This window comes from Microtus ochrogaster, chromosome 21, assembly GCF_000317375.1.
Source record: "Microtus ochrogaster isolate Prairie Vole_2 chromosome 21, MicOch1.0, whole genome shotgun sequence".
Classification (NCBI taxonomy): Eukaryota; Metazoa; Chordata; class Mammalia; order Rodentia; family Cricetidae; genus Microtus; species Microtus ochrogaster.
The window spans coordinates 26847509-26857133 of NC_022022.1; the positions used below are offsets into that span (position 1 = coordinate 26847509).

At 48.1% G+C, this 9625-nt stretch overlaps 1 protein-coding gene across 4 annotated transcripts in view; it reads right to left on the bottom strand.

The window, feature by feature from the left end:
• Positions 1–2195, bottom strand: part of Sgms2 (sphingomyelin synthase 2) — a 73249-nt gene extending 71054 nt beyond the window's left edge. For 2 of the 4 annotated variants that reach the window (XM_026784178.1, XM_005357295.3), the window contains exon 1: positions 1872–2195. The gene's annotated coding sequence lies outside the window, so the exon portion shown is untranslated. Of the gene's footprint in view, positions 1–381; positions 413–1532; positions 1633–1871 lie in introns of those variants that run through there. The other 2 variants (XM_013350065.2, XM_013350064.2) reach the window with 2 other exon arrangements.
• Between the last annotated feature and the right edge of the window lie 7430 nt (positions 2196–9625).

A 9625-nucleotide genomic window follows, 5' to 3' on the forward strand; every position in this document is an offset into this window, starting at 1 on the left:
ACAGAGAAACCCTGTCTCGAAAAACCAAAAAAAAAAAAAAAAACAAAAACAAAACAAAACAAAAACCAAGGGGCTAGAGAGACAGCTCAGACTCAGCTGTTAAAAGCACTGACTGCTTTTCCAGAGGACCCGAGTTCAATTCTCAGCACCCACAAGACAAGCTGTAACTCCAGCTCCAGGGGATCTGGCATCCTTATACATGCAGGCAAAATATCAACGCAAATAAAAAAAACAAAAACCTCTTCAGCTAGGAGAGCAGCATGAAATAAGACCATAAGCAGACCAATGAAATGGGCTATAAACAAAACAAACAAGTCGAATTTTGCTTGCTTCTTACTAAAAAAAGAAAGAAAGAAATGCTAGAGATCGCTCTACAGATACCTTCTTCCTGCAAAGTCCAGGCGTCTCATTCTCCGTCTGCCTGGGCTGTCTTTGACATTTCTTAAACACTTATTAGTTCTCACAACAGAGGGAGGGGACAAAACCTTCTTAGGTATCCACCCTGAAACATTTGACTTACTTTAAAAACCTCCCTTCCCACTCTAAGGGAGTAGACCCGCCTTTCACGTGCTAACCTGGGCCGGACGGGTTCCACAGAGGGAACTTGGCGTTTACCTCAGCCTCCTGGAACTTGCGATTCCTTACAGGTCAACAGTTACAGTTTAGTGGAGTCTGCTTTGGAGAAGACGTTTATGATCAGACCTTCGTGCCTCCATCCTCAGTTACTAACCGCATTAATCCCTTATTTAATAGTCAACACTGTTTGAAGTAGTCCTAATCTCATTTTACGGTTTCCGGATGTTAAATGTAAACCAAGGGTTCAGGGTTAGTAGATGACGCTAGGAGTGAAATGCAAAGAACGGAACTGTTAAAAAGTCCACACGAACCCACGGACAAAAAGAGTTGAACCTCTTCAAAAGTTCAAACACATGTCAAAATTATTTTAAGGTCACCTTAGAATAGAAAAAGCAGGTCTTGAAAACAGAGGGACGGCGAATTAATAAAAGATTACAGGAAATAACATTTGAAGTATTTGCTTTTGAGATGGAACTATCACCGGACCCAAAACTGTGACAGGGTACGGTCCACTCCCACCTCTCTGTGCTGACAAACCCTGTCTTCCTTCCTTAAGGGGCGCGGGTCTGAACGCCAAAGACAGGGAGGTCCCCTTGGGCAGCCCGGGGCTGCTCTTGTGCACAGATCTTCAGCAAGTGACAGTCTCTCCTTCGCCACCCGAACTTCAACCCTGACGCCCAGAGTGGCGCTGCACAATCTACGGCTTAACCTGTGCCATTTCAATGCCACCACCAAGTGCCCGAAAAGAGGTTACAAATGAATGAGCAGCTGCCTGGGAGGAGAGACAGCCACCAGCTGACCCCCAGCAGACGAAAACTGAGGAAGGATGCCCGGGGCGGGGCGGCCTGGGGGGAGGCGGTGGCAGTCAGAGCCACGTCCCCGCTGGAGCCACGTCCCCCGCGCGCTCCGCAGGACGCGCAGCCCGCAGCCCATCCTCCTCCCGGCCCGGCGCTCACCGCTCGCACGCAGCCGGTGCTCGCACGCCGGGGGGGCACTCTCTGGGCGCCGAGGACCCGGGGGACCGGGCCCGAAAGCTGCAAACTTTGTGCGGGTCTCGCCCGCTGAGGAAGCCTCTCCGCCCCAGGCCGCAGTCACGGCGTTGCAGCGAACCGGGCTCCGGGCGACTCCAGCGGCGCCGAGGGCGGGGTCTCCGACCGGCGGAGCCCGGGGCAGCGCGCAGCTCTGTTTACCGCGGGCCCGCCCTCCCTCCCTCTCCAGCCCGCGCCCTGCGCGCTCCTGACATCATTCATTCTCGCACTCTAGCCTGCCCTCTCCGGCTCCCAGGCGTGACTCACCCCGGGCCCGAGGCTCCCGCGGACTCCCGCGGCAGTGTCTCTTCCCGGCGTCCAGCCGAGCTCGAAAAACCGGTGCGACTTCTTCGGAAGGCGGTCACAGCCGACCCTCCCCTCTGCGGCCCTAGAAGGTGCAGCGAAGGAGGGGCTTGGCAGGCAGCGCGTGGTGGCTCCCAGCCTCAGGTTGAGCGCAGAGCCCGGCAGACCTCCCTGAACGCGGGCGGGGATCAATCTGGGAAAGTTCTCTGGGTGCCGCTCCCAGTAACTTTCAGGGGTGGGGCCCGAGAAGGGATAAGCCACCTCCGCACCTCCTCGGGTTTCGGAAACTGCTTCCCGATTGCGACGTGTGCGGGCCGGGGACACCCGCGCTGACTCAAGGGGTGGTGCCCCGCCTAGGTCAAGGGGGTGGGTTTTCTAACATCATAAGACCGCTTGACGGGGTTAGTCACCGCGCCTAGTGGCACCTCTAGGTGAGCTGGAAGGGTGCTTGCTCCTAATGAGGTTAATGATGCTAACCATCTTGCCATTTGCCCCGTTAGGTGAATTGCTTTTGGGCAAGGATGAGAAACCGGAACCAGAATGAGCAGTGGAAGGGTGACTTTCTACGTGAATGGACTTGTGCGTTTCTGTTGCCTTGGGGGCACAAGTGACCGTGTGTGGTTTCTCTGATGACCTCAACAGTAGGTTGTAGAAAGGATCGTCTATCTAAAAAAATGGTCATTTCCTTGGAGTTTCAGTTTCCACACTTGGTGATAGTTCTCCAAGTCAACCAACCATGGTCGTCTAACTAGGAATCGAGGCAACTGCTGAACCTTAAATGAATTTAACTGATAGAGATGATTTTTTTTTATGACAGACTCTACTTCCCTTCTGGTTTTGGTGCATATGTGTAGGATCGCACAGATTATCCTAGGGGAATGAACATATAATTAACAAAAATAAGGATAAGCATATTTGGTGTTTAATAGTAGCAGAATTGAACACGTGAGGGAGGTCCCAAGCTGGCTGGTCTAAGACGATGTCACAATACAGAAGGTTAAATGAAATGGCCCTGTGATTAACCACAGGCTTGATACCATTGTGGTGGAAAATGCCCTTGGTTTTAGGCTCCTGAAAGGTAGGAATCTAGAAAAGGGCATCAGCAATGAAATTTCTTTTCGTTGGGTTTATTTTTCCTTTTCAGTAGGAGTTCATTTTACATTTACAAAGCCCAGGCGTTTTGCCCAGAAGGCAATAGAAATGGATTGGTTTGCTAGCATGCTGTCCGAGTAAATGGAAATTTGAACCAACAATCTTTTTTCTCAACAGCCACAGCTGTAATGCAGAGGCTTAGTGTCTGGTACAGGCGTGACACAGAGGGTCAAGAGTCTATGTAGGTGAATTTGGGTGACCCCTGCCCCGCGCACCCTACTTTATGATTCAAATGTGCGTACATTAAGGAGATAGGGATAAGTAAAAATTTCCACAGAACTCAGAAAAATGACATTATAGGGTTTTTGAACTATGTACATGGACAGGGTTTTGGAAGCCCCAAAGTCCTGTGTGCACAGTTGCCGGATACGAAGGCACAGGTTGTGTGCGTAAGGCTGTTTAATGGGCAGCTTGGGACATGTGGCCCTATTGTGCTTCAGCTGGCTGTCCCAGCAGGCCACTTAAAAAAAATAAAACTGGGTGTGGTGAGACGCTCCCATAAGCCTAGCTCTCTGTTTGCTTTTGTGAGGCAGGGTTTCTCTGTGTAGCTTTGGAGCCTGTCCTGGCACTCACTCCACAGACCAGGCTTGCCTTGAACTCACAGAGCTTCACTTGCTCTGCCTCCCTAGTGCTGGGATTAAAAGCCTGTGTCACCACTGCCCGGTATTCCTAGCTCTTTGGATGCAGAGTCAGGATCACTTCAAGCCTGCCCTCCTCCACATAAAGGGACTTCTGGCCAACCTGGGCTAAGTGAGACCCTGACTCTAAAAACTTTAAACACAAAAAACAAATGAGTAAGAATATATTTATGAAGGGCCAGGCAGTGGTGGCACATGCCTTTAATCCCAGCACTCGGGAGGCAGAGGCAGGCGGATTTCTGTGAGTTTGAGGCCAGCCTGGTCTACAAGAGCTTGTTCCAGGACAGGAACCAAAAGTGACAGAGAAACCCTGTCTCAACAATTCAAAAAAAAAAGAATATATTTATGAGTGAACCTGTGTAGTTTCTCTGTGACACTCACTCATTGGCTTTTTTTTTTTAAAGGCAAATTTTGGGACTGGGCAAGATAGCTCAGAAGTTAAGAGTACTTGCTGCTCTTACAGACAAGGGGAAGGGGTTCAATGCCCAGCCCCCACATGGCAGCTTGCAACCTTCTGTAACTGCAGTCAGAGGGGTTCCAATGCCCTCTTCTGGCTTCTGTAGGCCCTGCACATTAATGATGCACAGATATACCTGTACACTCATACACATACAAATAAACACAGTTTTTAACAAAGCAAATTATTTATCTCAATGCCTATGTTTTGACAGTATCTTTGTACAGAAAGAGGTGATTTCTTTGTCTTTCTTTAAATCTAGCTTTTCTTTCTTTCTCTCTTTTTTTTTTTTTTTGTTTGTTTTTCGAGACAGGGTTTCTCTGTGGCTTTGGAGCCTGTCCTGGAACTAGCTCTGTAGACCAGGCTGGTCTCAAACTCACAGAGATCCACCTGCCTCTGCCTCCCGAGTGCTGGGATTAAAGACGTGTGCCACCATCGCCTGGCTTAAATTTAGTTTTTCTTGCAATGCATAAAGTTAACTAAATCCATGGTTTATCGTTTTTTAAAAAAATGTTGCTTGTTTGGACTGGAGAGATGACTCAGAGGTTAAGAGCACTGGCTGCTTTCACAAAAGACCCAGTTCCATATGCCTTTTTCTGGCCTCCATAGGCAGCAGGCAAAACACCCATTCAAATAAAATAAAGATAAATAAGTCTTTAAGACTAAATGATGAGCCGGGCAATGGTGGCGCATGCCTTTTATCCCAGCACTCGGGAGGCAGAGGCAGGTGGATCTCTGTGAGTTCGAGACCAGCCTGGTCTACAGAGCTAGTTCCAGGACAGGCTCCAAAACCACAGAGAAACCCTGTCTCGGAAAAAAAAAAAAAAAGACTAAATGATGTTGATGACCTTTCTGAAGGAGAGAAAGAGCTGGAAATCAAACTCAGCAGTACAGTGTTTACCAGACTTGTGAACTGGATCCCTGGGAGGGAAGAGGAAATCAGTACCCCTTACGTAGGGCTGGGTGTGGTGGTACATACCCATAATCTGAGCCCTGGGTAGGATTACGTAAGAAGATCCAGAGATCGATCAGCCTGGACTACCTAGTGAGACCCTGTTTCAGAAGGTTGGAGGAGAGCAGAAGACAGCTTGTAGGTCAATAGTCCCTTACCAGTTGCTTTTCTAAGCCAGAGCACCCTGTAAATCAGCTTTCACAAACGCTTCTTTGGTTTGATAAAGCAAACTGATTAAGGCAGGGAAAAATACATCTATGGTACTTATCTTTTATTTTATCTTCTGCTTTCAACATATCTAAAGTCTGGTGTTTGGTCAGTAAATTTTATTGAGTTTCTACTTGGCTGTTTATCTAAAGATCACCCTATGTCCTTTCTAAGAATGTTGAAGCAATAGGAAAGGTGTTTTTTTTTCTTTTTTTTCTTTTTTTTTCTTTTCTTTTTTCTTTTTCTTTTTTAATTCTATGAGGATGTTTATGGAAGTGTCTTTTGTAACTTCCCTCACGTCATGTATTCTGCGTGGACTGTAATTATTAAGGGAATGAAGGAATTCACAAACAGGAACAAATAAGAAGAAAATCCTGTGTAACGGAATATCACATAACCACTGGGAGAAAAAGAATAATATGGTTCTACTTTATACAATGTTTGGAGGAGGGAGACAGTGAAACCACTTTAGAAAGCAGGCTAGAATTAAAACAAACAAACAAAACAGAACAAAAACCCCTAAAGGCTAGTGAAATAGTTTGGTAAATAAAGGTTTGTGCTGCCCCACCTGATAACTGAGGTCAATCTCTGGAACTCACGTAGTGGAAAGAGAAAATTATACTCTAGACTCCACGTGTGCCTTGTGGCATCACACACGAGCACACGCGCGTGCGTGCACACACACACACACACCTCTAAATAAATGTGATTTGAAAATTAAAGGGGGTTAAGTTACTGAAAAGATCAGATATCTCTGAGCCCTGTTTTGACCAAGTTGATAATGAGTATTTGGGAGGGGGCAGGGGCAGGAGAGGGTAGGTGATAGAGAGAAGAACCTTTCGTGCCTGTTGTCTGTGCTTTCTACAACACGTAAACAACCCATTTCTTGTCAATAGAGTCAGCTGATCGGTGAGCCAAAAGGAAAGAGTCAGAATGCCACACGACAGAGCAAACTGAAAATGAAGCAAAGGTGGCCGTATACATCTCCTTTTCGGAATGTGGTCTGGGTATCACAGGTCTTGTCCTTGGGATCTTGTTAGCAGTTCTTTGGTGTGTGCAAATGTATGCGCTTTCATTGCCTGGTGTTGTTGAGTCTCTCGAAACCTGGTAGTTTAGTTCTTTTTTTTTTTTTCTTGAGACAAGTTTTCTCCGTAGCTTTTGGTTCCTGTCCTGGAACTAGCTCTTGTAGACCAGGCTGGTCTCGAACTCACAGAGATCCGCCTGCCTCTGCCTCCCGAGTGCTGGGATTAAAGGCGTGCGCCACCAGTGCCCGGCTTTTGTATGTCTGTTTTGTTTTGTTTTGCTTTGCTTTGTTTTGTTTTGAGACAGAGCTTCTCTGTAGCTTTTGGAACTTGTCCCGGAACTCACTCCAGAGACCAGGCTGGCCTTGAACTCACAAAGATTCGCCTGCCTCTCCCTCAAGTAGTTTAGTTCTTAATTTGAGAACAATTAGGGCAATTGTTTTGCATCCTTCTGTTTATTAAAACAGCCTTTGGATGGTCTTCATAGTCAGGACCTGTTACACTGTGAGTAAGATGGTCGCATAGTAAAGAAATGTGTTTGGGGTCTTCAGAAAAGGAACAAAAAGGCCGTGTACCCCCTTTCACTGGCACTGTCGCCCATGGCACTCCCAGCAGGAGAGGGTGCAGAGGGCAGAATGAGAGTGGGTGCAGCTTTACAACCGTCCAGGTACAAGATGGCAGCGTCTGATCAACAGAGCAGTGGTGACAACAAGTGGCTTTGAAAGGAAATGGACAGAAACTGCTAATCAATCAAGCATAGAGGTGAGGCCGGCGGGGCTGCTGTTTCTGTCTGAGCAGAGAGGATTCAGCAAGGCAGGGGATGCAGCAGGTTGTGGGGGAGATGGTGTGTTTGAAGTATGAAATGTGTGAACAGAGATGTCACATGCTGATTGATACTTGTCTGGGACTCAGAAGAGAAGCATGATGTGGAGATACGCATTTAACAATAGTTAGCAAATAATAACAATGAACGTCCCGGGGAGGAGGGAGGGTGAAGGAAGGGTGGGGGATGGCGTAGGTGGGAAGGAGTCCAGAGTGAGAGGAGGTCCAAAGGAGACCACATGTTATTAGTGAGGTAAGAGGGGCCCACGGCAGATGAGGCTGCAATACAGATCCCCAGAGAGATGCAAACCAGAGGTTTGTCAGGTAACCCGGGAAAAGCCCTCCTTCTGAAGAGGAGGCTCCTGAGAAAACAAAGAAAATGAAGAGTGACAGACAGAGACGATCCTCAGGTTTGGCGACACACAGGTCTTCGCTGGGCCATGATGGGCTGAAATCTGGATTCAGTGTGGAGACCCGCTGTAGACCGATCAATAAGGAGAGCCAATGTGTTAATAATATAAATTTATACATCGGGGGCCGATGGAAAATGAGGAGTGACTGTTGATGAGTGCAGGTGTTTGGAGATGACGAAAATGTTCTGAATTTGATGGAATGGGGCTGGGGGGGGGGGTGTAGCTGAGTCAGGAGAGCCCTTGCCTGACACTCACAAGGCCTTGGGAAATCCAAAGGTCCCCAGTGTTGCATAAACTGGGTGATTGATCTTGTGCCCTCCTGTAATCCCAGCAGGTGGAGACTGGGGGATTGGGAGGTCAAGGTCATTTTTGCTACATAACAAATTCAAGGGTAGCGTGGGGGGCTCCTTGAGACCCTTTCTCAAAATCAAAAACAAGACCAGAGAAAGGTGGAATGCTGAAGGGAGGAAATGAGAAAGGAAGGTAAGGGGAGAGATAGTGGGGCAACCACCAGCAGCTGGGAGCAGTGACGACACAGAAGGGTGGAGCTGGGAAACGTGGGCATTGTGTTTCCTTCAGTCCCCGTTATGGACTGAGCCGTGATTCCCTTGATTCGTATACTGAAGCCCTTGTCCCCATACACCAGAATGTGACCGTACAGCTGTTCCTCGGCTCAGTGTGGCCTTCTCTGATAACCCATCATAGTCTGAAAATGTAAGCATGTGTAAAACACTTACCCTACAAAAGCTGACAGCTTCACGGCGTCGTAGCCTGTGTCATGTTGGTTGGTGGCCACTGTAGTCTCACGGCTGTCTGGGAGCTGTGATGGGCTGTTGCTGCCTGACTTCAGAAACAAGGATCGCATTACACATTGCTGGCTCAGAAAATGATCCAAATCGAAGAAGTATGTTTTCTAGGTTATGCAGATTGATTATGAGCTACTGCAAAGTCAAAAAGTAAGCAGGAGGCCGGGCGGTGGTGGCGCACGCCTTTAATCCCAGCACTTGGGAGGCAGAGGCAGGCGGATCTCTGTGAGTTCGAGACCAGCCTGGTCTACAGAGCTAGTTCCAGGACAGGCTCCAAAACCACAGAGAAACCTTGTCTCGAAAAACCAAAAAAAAAAAAAAGTAAGCAGGACCTTGAAGGTAGGGTCCTGTGTGTGTATATGAAGGTAATGACTGTCAACAGGAGATTCAATGCCAAGGAGGCTCTTAGATGGACCTGTGACTGTATCTGGTGGTACCCTGATAGGCGGAGGGAAGGGGGGCCTCCAGTGCTAACAGAGATGGATACACATGGAGTAGAGACCACAGTCGATGAAGCCCTAAGAGGAACACTCACCAGTGCAGGAGAGAAGCCTCAAGAGAAATCAGAGTTGACCTTCAATCTACAATGTCTAACACCCAATGTCTGAAAATAATTTTAGTTGGTGAAGCCACTCCACCTGTGGCATTTTACCCTAACACCCCAATCCTGGTTGCTTTTCCTGTTGCCATGAGAAAATATTCTGATGGAAGCAACGTAAAGGAGAGAGGACTTCATCCGGATCAAGCTTTATAAATAGGATCAAGGGTATAAGGACATGGGAAAGCTTATGATCATGAGATGGGATCTTGGGGGATACACCAGAGGGGTTAGGGAGCAATGGGTGGGGTGGTGGATGGCCAGGGAAATCAATTATATGAGCATGGAAATGGTGGACGGGGAGGCATGTAGGAGAAACGTGTAAGTGGGTGTGCTGGCTAGTTTTACGTCACTCTGACACAAGCTAGAGTCATCTGTAATGAGGGAACCTCGATTGAGAATACGCCTCCATAAGATCTGGCTGTGGGGCATTTTCTTAGTGATTGATGAGGAGGGCCCAGCCCATTGTGGGTGGTCCCATTCCTGGGCTGGTGGTCTTGGGTTCTCCACGAAACCAGGCTGAGGAAGCCATGTCGAGCAAGTCAGTAAGCAGCAGCCCTCCACGGCTTCTGCATTGACTCCCATTTTCTGGTTCCAGCCCTGCTTGAGTTCCTGTCCTGACTTCCTTCGGGGATAGACCGCAATGTGGAA